The sequence below is a fragment of the Carlito syrichta genome, unplaced genomic scaffold (assembly GCF_000164805.1).
Source record: "Carlito syrichta isolate Samal-C Ts95f unplaced genomic scaffold, Tarsius_syrichta-2.0.1 Scaffold280221, whole genome shotgun sequence".
Lineage (NCBI taxonomy): Eukaryota > Metazoa > Chordata > Mammalia > Primates > Tarsiidae > Carlito > Carlito syrichta.
In genome coordinates, this window is record NW_007224317.1 from 67,347 (window position 1) to 79,510 (window position 12,164).

The 12,164-nt window shown below is 33.2% G+C and overlaps 1 pseudogene; it reads right to left on the reverse strand.

Annotated features, from left to right (window-relative positions):
• The window catches only part of LOC103254449, a 62,352-nt pseudogene that overhangs the window by 16,622 nt on the left and 33,566 nt on the right, over positions 1-12,164 (reverse strand).

Consider the following 12,164-nt stretch of genomic DNA (forward strand, 5'->3'; position numbering starts at 1 on the left):
ATGAAGAAGGAAAAGGAAAAACAAACTGGGAAGTATGTCATTCTTGAAGCTCCAGACACTACCTCAAGCCACATTAGTTTTGCCCATTTTCTCAAACATGTTGTGTTAGATAGCTGGGGTAGTTCTTACAGAGTACCACAACCTACATGACTTAAAACAACAGAAATTTCTTTTCATTTGGCTCTAGAGGCTGTGTCTAAAATCCAGGTATCAACAAAGTCATGTTCCCTCTGAAACTTATAGCAGAGATTCTATCCTTGCCTCTTTCTAGCACTTGGTAGTCGCTGGCAACCATCAATGGTTGGCAGCTTCAACATTTCAATCTCCAACACCACCATCACATGGAATTCTCCCCTCATGTGTCTGTGCCTCTGTGTTTCTTCTCCTCTTCTTTTGATCAGTCATATTTGATTAAGGGCCTCTCCTACTCCAGTATGACCTCATTCTCTTAACTAATATCTGCAAAAACCCAAGTAAGGTCACTTTCTGAGGTACTGGTTATTAGAACTTCAGCATATCTTTTAGGGGGACATAATTGAACCCATTCCATATGCCATATTTCCTCCAGCCATAGACACTTTGCATGTGTTATTCCTTCTGCAGGAAACATTCTTCCTTCATTGTTTGCTTGCTTCATTCTTATTCATGCTTCAATCTCAACTCAAAACTCACTTCACTGGGGTAGATTTTTCTTGTAAAATATATAAAAGTACAGAAGTCAATTTTCCCCATTATATAGACAGTATATAATTTTTAAATAAATATAATTTTCTTCTATTATAAACAATATAATTTTCTTTATAAAAATTATCACATTTATACGTTTTCTTAATTTTTTCATTTTTTGTATTATTGACCCCAATGCCAAGAAGAGGTACAAAGGAGGCATTCAATATATATATAGATAGATTTACTTGATGAATGCAGGAATGAAAATAATGACTTGCAATTTCTCTAATAGCATAAATTAGCCTAGAAAAAGTTACATTTTGATAGCTTTTAGCTTAATACTCTTGAACAAAGAAAATTAGAAACCTCTAGAGATATTTTAAGTTCTAAGCTTTTGCTACATTTTTAGAACTTTTATTCTGTTTTGCTTAAGTCATCTCTTAGTGCAATCGGCATGCTTAATATTCTAGGGTCTAGACACTGTAATCTTTCTTTTCTAACTTTTAAAAAAATTCTTTAAAATAGGAGGCAAAATCAAAGAAAATAGTTGTTTTTGTAACTCTATTGTAAGGTATATTGTACACCCATAAAGTGCCAAAATCAACTAAAAATCTGAAATTACATGATGAGCTGCCAAAACAATTTGCTTTCAATCTATCTTTTGTGTTTAGAATGTTATCATTTTCTTTACTTGTGTTAAAACTTTCTTTTGTCAAGATCCTCTGTTGACACAATTGAATGATGCAGAGCACATTAGATTTTCTACTGAAGGTACACAGCATACTTTCATCTCCACGGTCGTGCATTACCTCGGCATGTAGCTGGGCAATTCTGTTTAAACAAGAATATGCAGGCTTTCAGCTCTAGGTTGTCCTGTGTATCATTCAAATATTTTCTATAGATCTTATGTTTTGGTTCTAAAGCATATCTGTTGAAATTTTTGTCAAATTCTCTTTTGTTTGTTTTTGAATTAGTTCTAGCTGACATGAACAATCCAGTTACTTCAGCAAAATAGTTAATACAGGGGAAAAGGAGACTGGGAGACAAAGTGGAGGATAGGTCATATTCTGGAAATGTAAGTCATCATGATGTTTCTGGACTTTACTTACACTAAAGACCCTACTTCTTCCTAACTTTTTTTCTGTATATTCCTTTTCTTTTCAACTTAAATTATTTTTGAATAAAATATTCTGCTTACATTTCTTAACTTTCTTGAAATGAGACAAATAATAATTTTATAAATGTTACTTGCATATTAAAGGACAAGTATATATAATGCATATATAATATATTTTATTTAATAAGGAAAAAATAGTTTCTATATCTATAATTTTCTTTGAAAACAATCTTGATATCAAATAAAACAGGCTATTTCTTTCAAAGTTCCATTTCATCTCCACATTAAATAATAAAGAGTATTTCTGTCACGTCAAGGTATCAAAGATTTATAAATCTGCTGACCTTGTCTCCAGATCTCAGTGTGTCTGAAGTTCTTCACAGTGTCAGTCTCAGCATGATGAAGAGATATATCTACCATAATTATATCTATAACATACTTCAATATTTTATTGTAAAAATTGAACATGTCAACACATCCCTTTATCTTGTTTATTTCTTTCTATCATACTCTGAGAGTTAAACTTCATAAATCTCTGGTCATTTTTCATTTTTTCTTCCTATTTTAGAATGGTTCCATCTTCACTTCAGAGCATACATAGCTTCTATAGATTCTAATATATACATAGTCTTGAATAAAAATATACTGTTTCACTCTTGGTGAATAATCCAACTTGAAACATTAACCTTACGTTTAAACATATAGAATGTGCCCCCAAATGGCTCAGAGTTAAACATCTCTAAGCATATTTTAAATCTAAATCTGCATGTTATATATACTTGATACTTGTAGCTAATTTCTAATTTTTGCTTTTATTCCAGTGGTTTTATTTTTATTGACAATATATTTCCAAGCCGGGCTCGGTGGCTCAGCCTGTTATCCCGTGCCTTTGGGAGGCTGAGGTGAATGGATTGCCTGAGCCCACGGGTTCGAGACCTGCCTGGGCAGGCGAGAACTCATCTCTACAATAAATAAAAAAAATTGCCAGGCGTGGTAGCAGGTGCCTATAACTCCGGCTACTTGGAAGGCTGAGGCAGAAGGATCACAGGAGCCCAGGAGGTCCAGGCTGCGGTGCCTGGGAGCGGCCACTGCACTCCAGTCTGGGCGACAGAGTGAGACTCCAACTCAAAAAAAAAAGAAAAGAAAAGAAAAGAAAATACATTTCCATAATTTCTTTAAATCAACCAAGTTAAAGATAAATAGCTCTGGTTATCTTTCAAAGCTCTAAAAATCCCAGGCCTATTCCAAGAAAATATGAAAGAATAACAAAGAAGAAATTAAAATGTGTTGAGTACCTGAAAACCAGGAGCCATGATATATGTGTGTCTTGACTATCTCACTGAGTTCTCAAAATCTGAAAGATAGACCTAATTTTTTTTATAAAAATAAATGAAGAGAAGGATTCTGGGAAGATGGTGAAGTAGAAAACACCAGGAATCTCTTCCCAGACAATAATTGTACTGGCAGAATCTGATATAACTATTTTTGAATGCTGGAATCTATTAAAGTTTACAACTTCCAAGGGAAGGCTTGGATGGTAAATTGGCTTAATTTCAGCCAATCTAAGTTCTTAGCCCAGTAAAAGCTTGGGGGAGCCAGGGTGGGCAAAAGGTACCCTATTCTACAAATATTGGAGATCTGTGTTCTGAACACTGATTGCTGCTTCTGATTACAAAAGTGCAGACAAAAAGCAAAGAATTTAGTTGTTGCACTTCCCTCTATTGTTGCAAGTTCCTCTCCCTCAGCTGAAGTGACTTCTGGGGGACTTAGAGGAAATCTTTTTATTTCCCATTATTTTTCTAATTTTACCCTAGACACTAAAGACTAGTAAATTCAAAAGCAACTGCAAAAAGAGAGAAAATTAGAAAGTGATTGTGCATGCTAAAAAAAATGGCACAAGCTCAGAAAAGTCTGAGAAAACTTTATACTTACTGCTCAGCCTAAGTTTTGGTACAGAGACAGTCTACAACAACTTACTTAACACCAAAAATAATAAACTATAGCAGCAAGCCTTTTGGAAAGGGGAGAATCTGATTTCCAAATATTCCATATAATTAGATTAAAATATCTAGTTTTCAACCAAGAAACACAAGGCATCAATAACAAAAATAAAACAGAAAAGTGTGGCACATTTGAAGGGAAAATAAATAAATAAATAAACAAACAGAAACTGTTTTTGGAAAACACTTGTGATATATCTACTGGTAAAAAAACTTTAAAACAACTGTCTTGAAGATGATCAAAGAAATAAAGAAAGTAAAAAAAAATATGAACAAAATTGAAATATTAATAAAGACAGAAAACTCAAAAGAAACCAGAAATTATGGAGCCAAACTGACAATAACTGAAATTCCAAATGTACTAGAGGTATTCAAAAGTAGAATTGAATAGGAAAAAGAAATTCATGAACTTGAATATAGGACAATAAAAACTATCCAGTCTGCAGAACAGAAAGAAAATCGAAGAAAACTATTAAGTGGATCAACATATGCATTGTACAACTCTCAGAAGGAGAAAAGAGAAGAGGGAATATTTGGAGGAAAAAAAAAACCTGGAAACTTTCTAAATTTGATGAAAAACATGAATACAAACATCAACCAAACTCAATAAACTCCAAGTAAAATGAATGACCTAAGAAACTCATTCTGAGACACATGATAATCAAACTTTTGTAAATAAAAAAATATGAAAAAAGAATCTTAAGCAAGAGAGAAGCAACTTGACATTTATACAGGATCCTCAGTTAAATTATCAGCAGATTTTTCCATCAGAACCTTTGGAGGCCAGAAGAAAATGGACTGATAATATTCAAAGGCTAAAATAAAAATCTATGAACTAGCAAAACTCTCCTTCAAAAATAGGAGAGAAATTAACATATTTCTATGTAAACAAAAGCTGAGGGATTTTGTTACTACTAGATCTGCCTTGTGAGAAATGCTCCAGGGAGTCATACATGGCAAAATGAAGGGACAGTAGACACTAACTCAAAGCCAGTGATAAATAAATAAAGATCTCAGCAAAGATAAACACATAGGAAATTATAAAAGCTAGTGTCTTGTTACAACAGCTTGTAATCACACTTTTTGCTTTTATATTATTTAAGAAACAAATTAAATTTTTAAAAAGAAACAATTATTAGTCTACTAGCATTATTATAAGTTTGGTTCATAGCTCCACTCTTAGCTTTCTACAAAATTTAGGAGACTAACTCATTTTTTTAAATTATTAGTTTATGTTTTAGGGCACATAACTTATAAAGATGTAATTTAATGATACTAATAACTGAAAGGAGTGGGGATAGAGCTGTTAAGGGAGTAGATTTTTGTATTATTGATAATAAAGTGGAATAAATTCAGAATACAGTGTCATAACTTTAGAATATACATAGTTTTCATGGTAACCGCAAAGAAAATAGCTATAGAACCTATACAAAAGAAATTGAGAAAGGAACCCAAACAATTCATTACAAAAAATGAACTAAACGTAACAGAAAGCAGTAATGTAGAAAATAAGGGACAAGAAAGTTACAAAGCATATTAAAAATCGCAAAATGACATAAGTTTTTCCTTATCAATAAATACTTGAAATGTAAATGGATTATGCTCTCCAATCAAAAGAAAAAGATTGGCAGAATGAATTTTTTAAATGATCCAATTATATGTTATCTATAAGAGACTCAATTGAGATCCAAAGACACAAAAAGATTAAAAGTAAACAGATGAAGAAAGTTATTCCATGCAAAAGAGAGCAGTAATGGCTATACTAATAACAGATAAAATAGACTTTAAATCAAAAAAAGGTTATAAGGGACAAAGAAGGATATTATGTGTCAATAAAAGGTTTAATGCAATAATAATATAAACATTTATTCATTTAATTATATATAATCAAAACATATGAAGCAAAAACTGACAGAATTGAAGAGTTAAATAGCTTTACAATAATAGTCATAGACTTCAATACTCCATCCTCAATAATGACTAAAACAAGATAGAAAATAAGTAAGAGAATGGAGGACTTAAATAGTACAATAAACCAATTAGCTCTAACGACATACACTGAAGTCCCTACCCAAAAAAAGCACACATATTCTTCTCAAGTGCACATGGGACATTTTCCAGGATTGACTGAATGTTAAGCCACAAATGAGGCCTCAAGCAATTTTAACAGATAAAGTTATCTTCTCTGACCTCAATGGAAGGAAGTTAGAAATCAATCACAGAAGTAAAGTTAGATAATGCACAAAATTATGGAAATTAAGCAATATTCCTCTTAAACAACCAATGGTTAAAATAGAAATTCCAAAGGAAATTAGAAAATACTTAAAGATTAATGAAAATGAAAACACAATATACCAAAACTTATGGGATACATAAAAATTAGTGCCAAGATGGAAGTTTATAGCTTATGAACATATTTTAAAAACAAGAAAGATCTCAAATCAGAAACCTAACTGTATAACTAAGGGACTAGAAAATGGACAAAGTAAGTCCAAAGATAACAGAAGAAAGAAAATAATAAAGATTAAACACAAACAAAATAGAGAATAAAAAATAGAAAAGACAGTAAAACTAAAGGTTGGTTGTTTAAAAAAAAAAAAAAAACAACAAAATTGACAAATATTTAGCTCAATGGACCAAGAAAAAGGGAGAAGACACAAATTACTAAAACCAGAAAAGAAAGTGGGGACAATACGACCAATTCAGCAAAAATAAAATGGAGAGTACTAGGAACAACAGTACAACAAAATATCTAGAAACACAATACATGCTAAGAGTAAATCATAAATAAATAGAATGATAAATAGATTAATAACTAATAAAGAAATTGAGTCAGTACACAAAAATCTCCCATCAAAGATATGTGTCTGATGGCTTTATTGATGATTATATCAAAATATAAAGGATGAACACCATTTAGAGTTAATTTTTGTGTATGGTGATAGGTAGGGGTCCTGTTTCAGTCTTCTGCATGTGGTCAGCCAGTTTTCCCAGCACCATTTACTGAATAGATTTTCCTCTCCCCAGTTGCAGTTGTTGGAGGCTTTGTCAAAGATGAGTTGGTTGAGGAGTTGAGGCTTTGTTTCTGGAATCTCTATCCTGTTCCATTGGTCTATGTACCTGTTTTTATACCAATACCAGGCTGTTTTGATTGCTGTAGCCTTATAGTAGAGTTTGAAGTCTGGAAGTGTGATACTTCTTGCTTTGTTTCTCTTGCTAAGGATTGTTTTGGCTATTCATGGTCCATATGAATTTATGTATTGTTGTTTCCAGGTCTGAGAAGAATGATGTTGGTAACTTAATGGGTATTGCACTGAATCTATAGATTGCCTTTGGTAGAATGGACATCTTAACAATGTTGATTCTTCCTGTTCATGAGCATGGTATATTTTTCCAATTGTTTGTTTCTTCTTGGATTTCTTTGAGCAGTGATTTGTAATTCTCATTGTAAAGGTCTTTCACTTCTCTGATTAGGAAGATGCTGAGGTATTTCTTTTTTTTCTTTTTGGCTATTGTGAATGGGATTGTGCTTTTTATTTGGGTCTCTGCCTACTTGTTGTTGGTATATAGGAATGCAACTGACTTTTGCACGTTTAATTTTGTAACCTGAGACTTTGCCAAAGTCCTTTATCAGTACCAGCAGGTTTTTGACAGATTCTCTTGGATTTTCAAGGTATAGGATCATATCATCAGCAAAGAAGGATAAATTGACATCCTTATGGAAATTCGAACAGGGAGCCAATTCCTACTCAGAACTTTAAAGGCCAATACCTTAAGAAATAAGATAGGTAAGTGGGACCTCATCAAATTAATGAGGTTCTGCAAAGCAAAGGAAACCATCAAGAGAGCAGGAAGACAGCCCACAGAATGGGAAAAAAATATTTGTCAACTGTATATCTGACAAAGGCCTAACATCTAGAATCTACAAGGAACTCAAATGCACCAAAGGGGTAGGAAAAACAGCCCCTTTAAAAAGTGAGCAAAAGACATGCATAGACACTTCTCAAAATAAGATATATGGGCAGCCAACAGACACATGAAAAAGTGCTCAGCCTCACTCATCATCAGAGAAATGCAAATCAAAACCACATTGAGATACCACCTAACCCCTGTAAGAATTGTCATCATTAATAAAACAAACAACAGATGCTGACAAGGATGTGGAGAAAAAGGAATATTTCTACACTGCTGGTGGGAATGCAAACTTATACAACCTCTCTGGAAAGCAGTCTGGAGATTTCTAAAAGAACTAAAAATTGACCTTCCATATGACCCAGAAATTCCCCTATTGAGAATATACACACAGGAACTCAAATTATTCTACAAAGAAGATACCTGCACATGTATGTTTATTGCAGCTCTATTCACAATAGCAAAGACATGGAACCGACCATGTTGCCCATAGAAACTGGACTGGATTAAAAAAATGTGGTACATATACACAATGGAATATTATGCAGTCATAAAGAATGACTAGTATATGGACTTTGCAGCAACCTGGATGGATTTGGAGTCAATCATACTCAGTGATTTACCACAGAAACAAAGAACAGAGTTCCATATGTTCTCGCTCATAAGAGGATTTTGAACAATTAAAATGCTATAAGAAAGTGATTGGCAGTAATGGGAAACTGTTGGTGTGGGGGTGGGGAGGGGTGGTATTGGTTGTTGAGGGGAACTGCTAGGGGAGGGAGGGATATACTCTTTAACAGGGGTACCTGCATGATCAATGTTTGTATACCTAACCCTGAATTGTACCCCACATCTTTACAATAAAAAGTTAAAAAATAAAAATAAAATAACACCAATACTTCTCAACCTGTTCCAAAGAAATTGAAGAGGAGGGAACACTTCCCAATTCATTCTATGAGGCCAGCATTATCCTGATACCAAAGCCAGATAAAGACACTATAAGAAAGCCACAGGACAATATGCCTTATGAACTTTGATTTAAAAGTCTTCAATGAAATACTAGCAAACTAAAGTTATCATCATATTAAAAGGATTATATACCATGACCAAGTGGAATTTATTCCTGGAATGTAAGAAAGGTTCTACACATGAAACTCAGTCAGTATAACATACCACATAAGCAGAATAAAGGAGAAAAAAATGACCACCTTAATGGATGCAGAAAAATCATTTGATAAAATTCAACATCCTATCATGAAAAAAAAAAACTAGGAATAAAAGAAAACTACCACAACATAATAAAAGTCATATATGAAAAACTCAAAGCAACCATAATACTGAATGGCAAAAGATTGAAAGCTTTTTCTCTACAATCAAGATGAAAGGAGTATTCTTTTTCCATTTCTATCTAACATAGTACTGGAAGATATCACCATAGTAATTAGGAAAAAAAATGCAAGGATCACAAACTGGAAAGGAAGAAGTTAATATTTCTGTTTGCAAATGATATGATCTTATATGTAGAGGACCCTAATGATTCCACACTTGAAAAATTTATCAGTAGTAATAATGAATTTGCCAAAGTATCAGGATACAAAGTCAATATTTTAAAAATCAGTTGCATTTCTATACACTATCAATGAACCATATGAAAAGGAAATTATGAAAGCAATTCTATTTACAATAACATCAAAAAGGACAAAATACTTATAAATTAACCAAGGAGATAAAAGACTTGTACAATGATAACTACAAAATATTACTGAAATAAATTAAAGAAGATTTAATTATATAAAAATATATCTTATAATCAGAGATTGGAAGATTTAGTATTATTAAGATGCCAATGCTACGCAAAGCAAACTACAGATTCAATGCAATTTCTATCAAAATCTCAAAGTCAATGTCTGCAGATATAGAAAAACCTATTTAAAATCCATATGACTGTCAAGGGACATCAGATAATCAAAACATTGTGTAAAGGAAAAAAGTTGTAGGATCTACACATACTTATTTTGAAACTTTCTACAAAGTCACAATAATTAAAACAGTATGGCACTGGCATAATGACAGACATACAGACAAATAGAATAGAATAGAGAACCCAGAAGTAAATTATTGACAAATAGGATATTAAAATTAAAAATTTTATGCATCAAAAGGTAATATCAACAGAATAAAAAGACAGCCCACAAAAATGGGAGGAAATATTTGCAAATCATGCATCTGAAGAGAAATTAATCTCAAGCTATAAGAGAACTCCTAAAATTCAACAATGAGAAAACAAAAAACCCACTTCAAAAATAGGCAAAAGTCTTGGATAGATGTCTCTCCAATCAGATAATTACACAAATGACTAATAAGCTCATGAAAAGAAGCTCAACATCTCTAATCTTTATGTAAATGCATTTAAAACTACAACGAGATACCGCCTCACAATCATAGGTTGGCTACTATAAGCTAAACAACACAAAATCAGAAAGTAAAAAGTGTTGGCAAGAATGTGGAGAAATTATAACCTTTGTGCACTATTGCTGCAAAGTAAAGTAGCAAAACAGCTGTGGAAAACAGTACGGCAGCTCTTCAAAAAGTTAAAATACAATCAGTATATGATCCAACATTTCCACTTCTGGTTCTATACCCCAAAGAATTGACGGCAGAATCTCTAATAAATATTTGTGCAACTATGTCCATAGCAGCATTAACCACAATAGCTAAAATATGGAAGCAAACCAATTGTCCATTGAAGGATGAACGGACAAGCAAAATGTGATATATACATATAGTGAAAAATTATTCAACATTAAAAATGAAAGAAATCCTGACATATGCTACAGTATAGACGAACCTTGAGTATATTATGCTAAGTGAAATAAGCTCATCACACATACACACACACATACACACACACACACACACACGACTGTATGCTTCCACTTATATGAGATACTTAGTCAAAATTATAGAGATAGAAAGCAAAATTGTGGTTTCCATGGACAGGGGGACGGGGGAACAGGAAGTTAGTATTTAATGAGTATAAAGTTTCAATTTTAAAAGATGAAAAGTGATATAAAGATGGCTAGTAGTGATGGTTACACATCATCATGAGTATGTACTTAATACCACTGAAATGTACACTTATAATGCTCATGACGTTACATTTTGCTAGGTGTTTTACCATATTTTTTTAAATGGGGAAAATGCTTTTAAAAATGCAAAGTTTAAGGCACTGAAAAATCAAATAATATATCTAGCAAAATGTCCATAAAACAAATAGTTGTCCTCTCCATAATATGCCTCCTTGCTGCCCAACCAGCCTTAGCTGTCCTGACTCCTCCATATATTCCTACAACCCAGTTACACTGTTTGTTTATTATTTCCAAACACCCTGCCAATTTTCATCTACTGCCTTTGTAGTAGTTGGCCTTTTCTATGTAAAAGGTGATCATTGTTCAAGGGCTTGAAAGTTCTTCCTCCCTTAAGTCTTTCCTCATGATGTTTTTATTTCTCATCTTTTCGCTTTTAGTTCCCTTTATTATGTGCTTTTCAAATACCACTTTGTAACACTATTATTTTATTTGTCCTTTATATGTCGCTCCTTCCCCCATCCCGAAATGTCTGAAGGATCAGATTTGAGTATATTCCTTTAAAGAGCCCACAAAGCACTAGGCAGTTCATAAGAATTTGTATTAAATAAACACCTTTCGCAACTTTTAGCTGAAGGATTACTGGAAGATGACCGTAAGGAAATGACAAGGAGAACAGTAAAACTGTTGTGGTGATAGGCAACTACAATGTACCTTTTCTCTAGGAATCACTTTTCAGTTGCTCTGTTTTCAGTAGGGGTGATAAAACCCAACTTCCACACCGGGGAAGAGTTGGACTAGGGCCTGGAGAGAAGTGGAAAGATGATGTGTAACAGATGTTCTAGACAGGTATGCATGTTGTCTCCTGGAGTCTTGCCCTGAGCACTTTAGTGTGTGTGTGTGTGTGTGTGTGTGTGTGTGTGTGTGTGTGTGTGTGTGTATGTTCTTTTCTGCAGAGACAAGCTGGATTATTTTTTCCAATATTATTATACCTGGCCTAAAAGTAAAAGGAATATTTCAAGTGATAGCTCAACTTATAGGAAGTGGAATAGGGTCTGAGACTCTGTACATTATGAGAAGTCTATGGTACTTTGCAAAATGATTAGCAAAACTTGTGTTTGAGGCCCTTTGATAGAGGGTGTTGTCATTTCTGTTGTTCTAAACCTCCTTTTGCAATCTAGAATAAAAATGGAGCAATTTATACAAATATTCCATCACCTAAGGGATTTATTTACTTTACGAGCATCTGGAAATATTAGTTTTAAAATCAGTTGTACAACTGTGATGCACTATAGAAAGTCACAAAGCCCTTGATTACATAAGATATACATGCTTAAATGCAGACTTAACCTAGGGGAGCTAGAGTTATTGTGTTCTCAA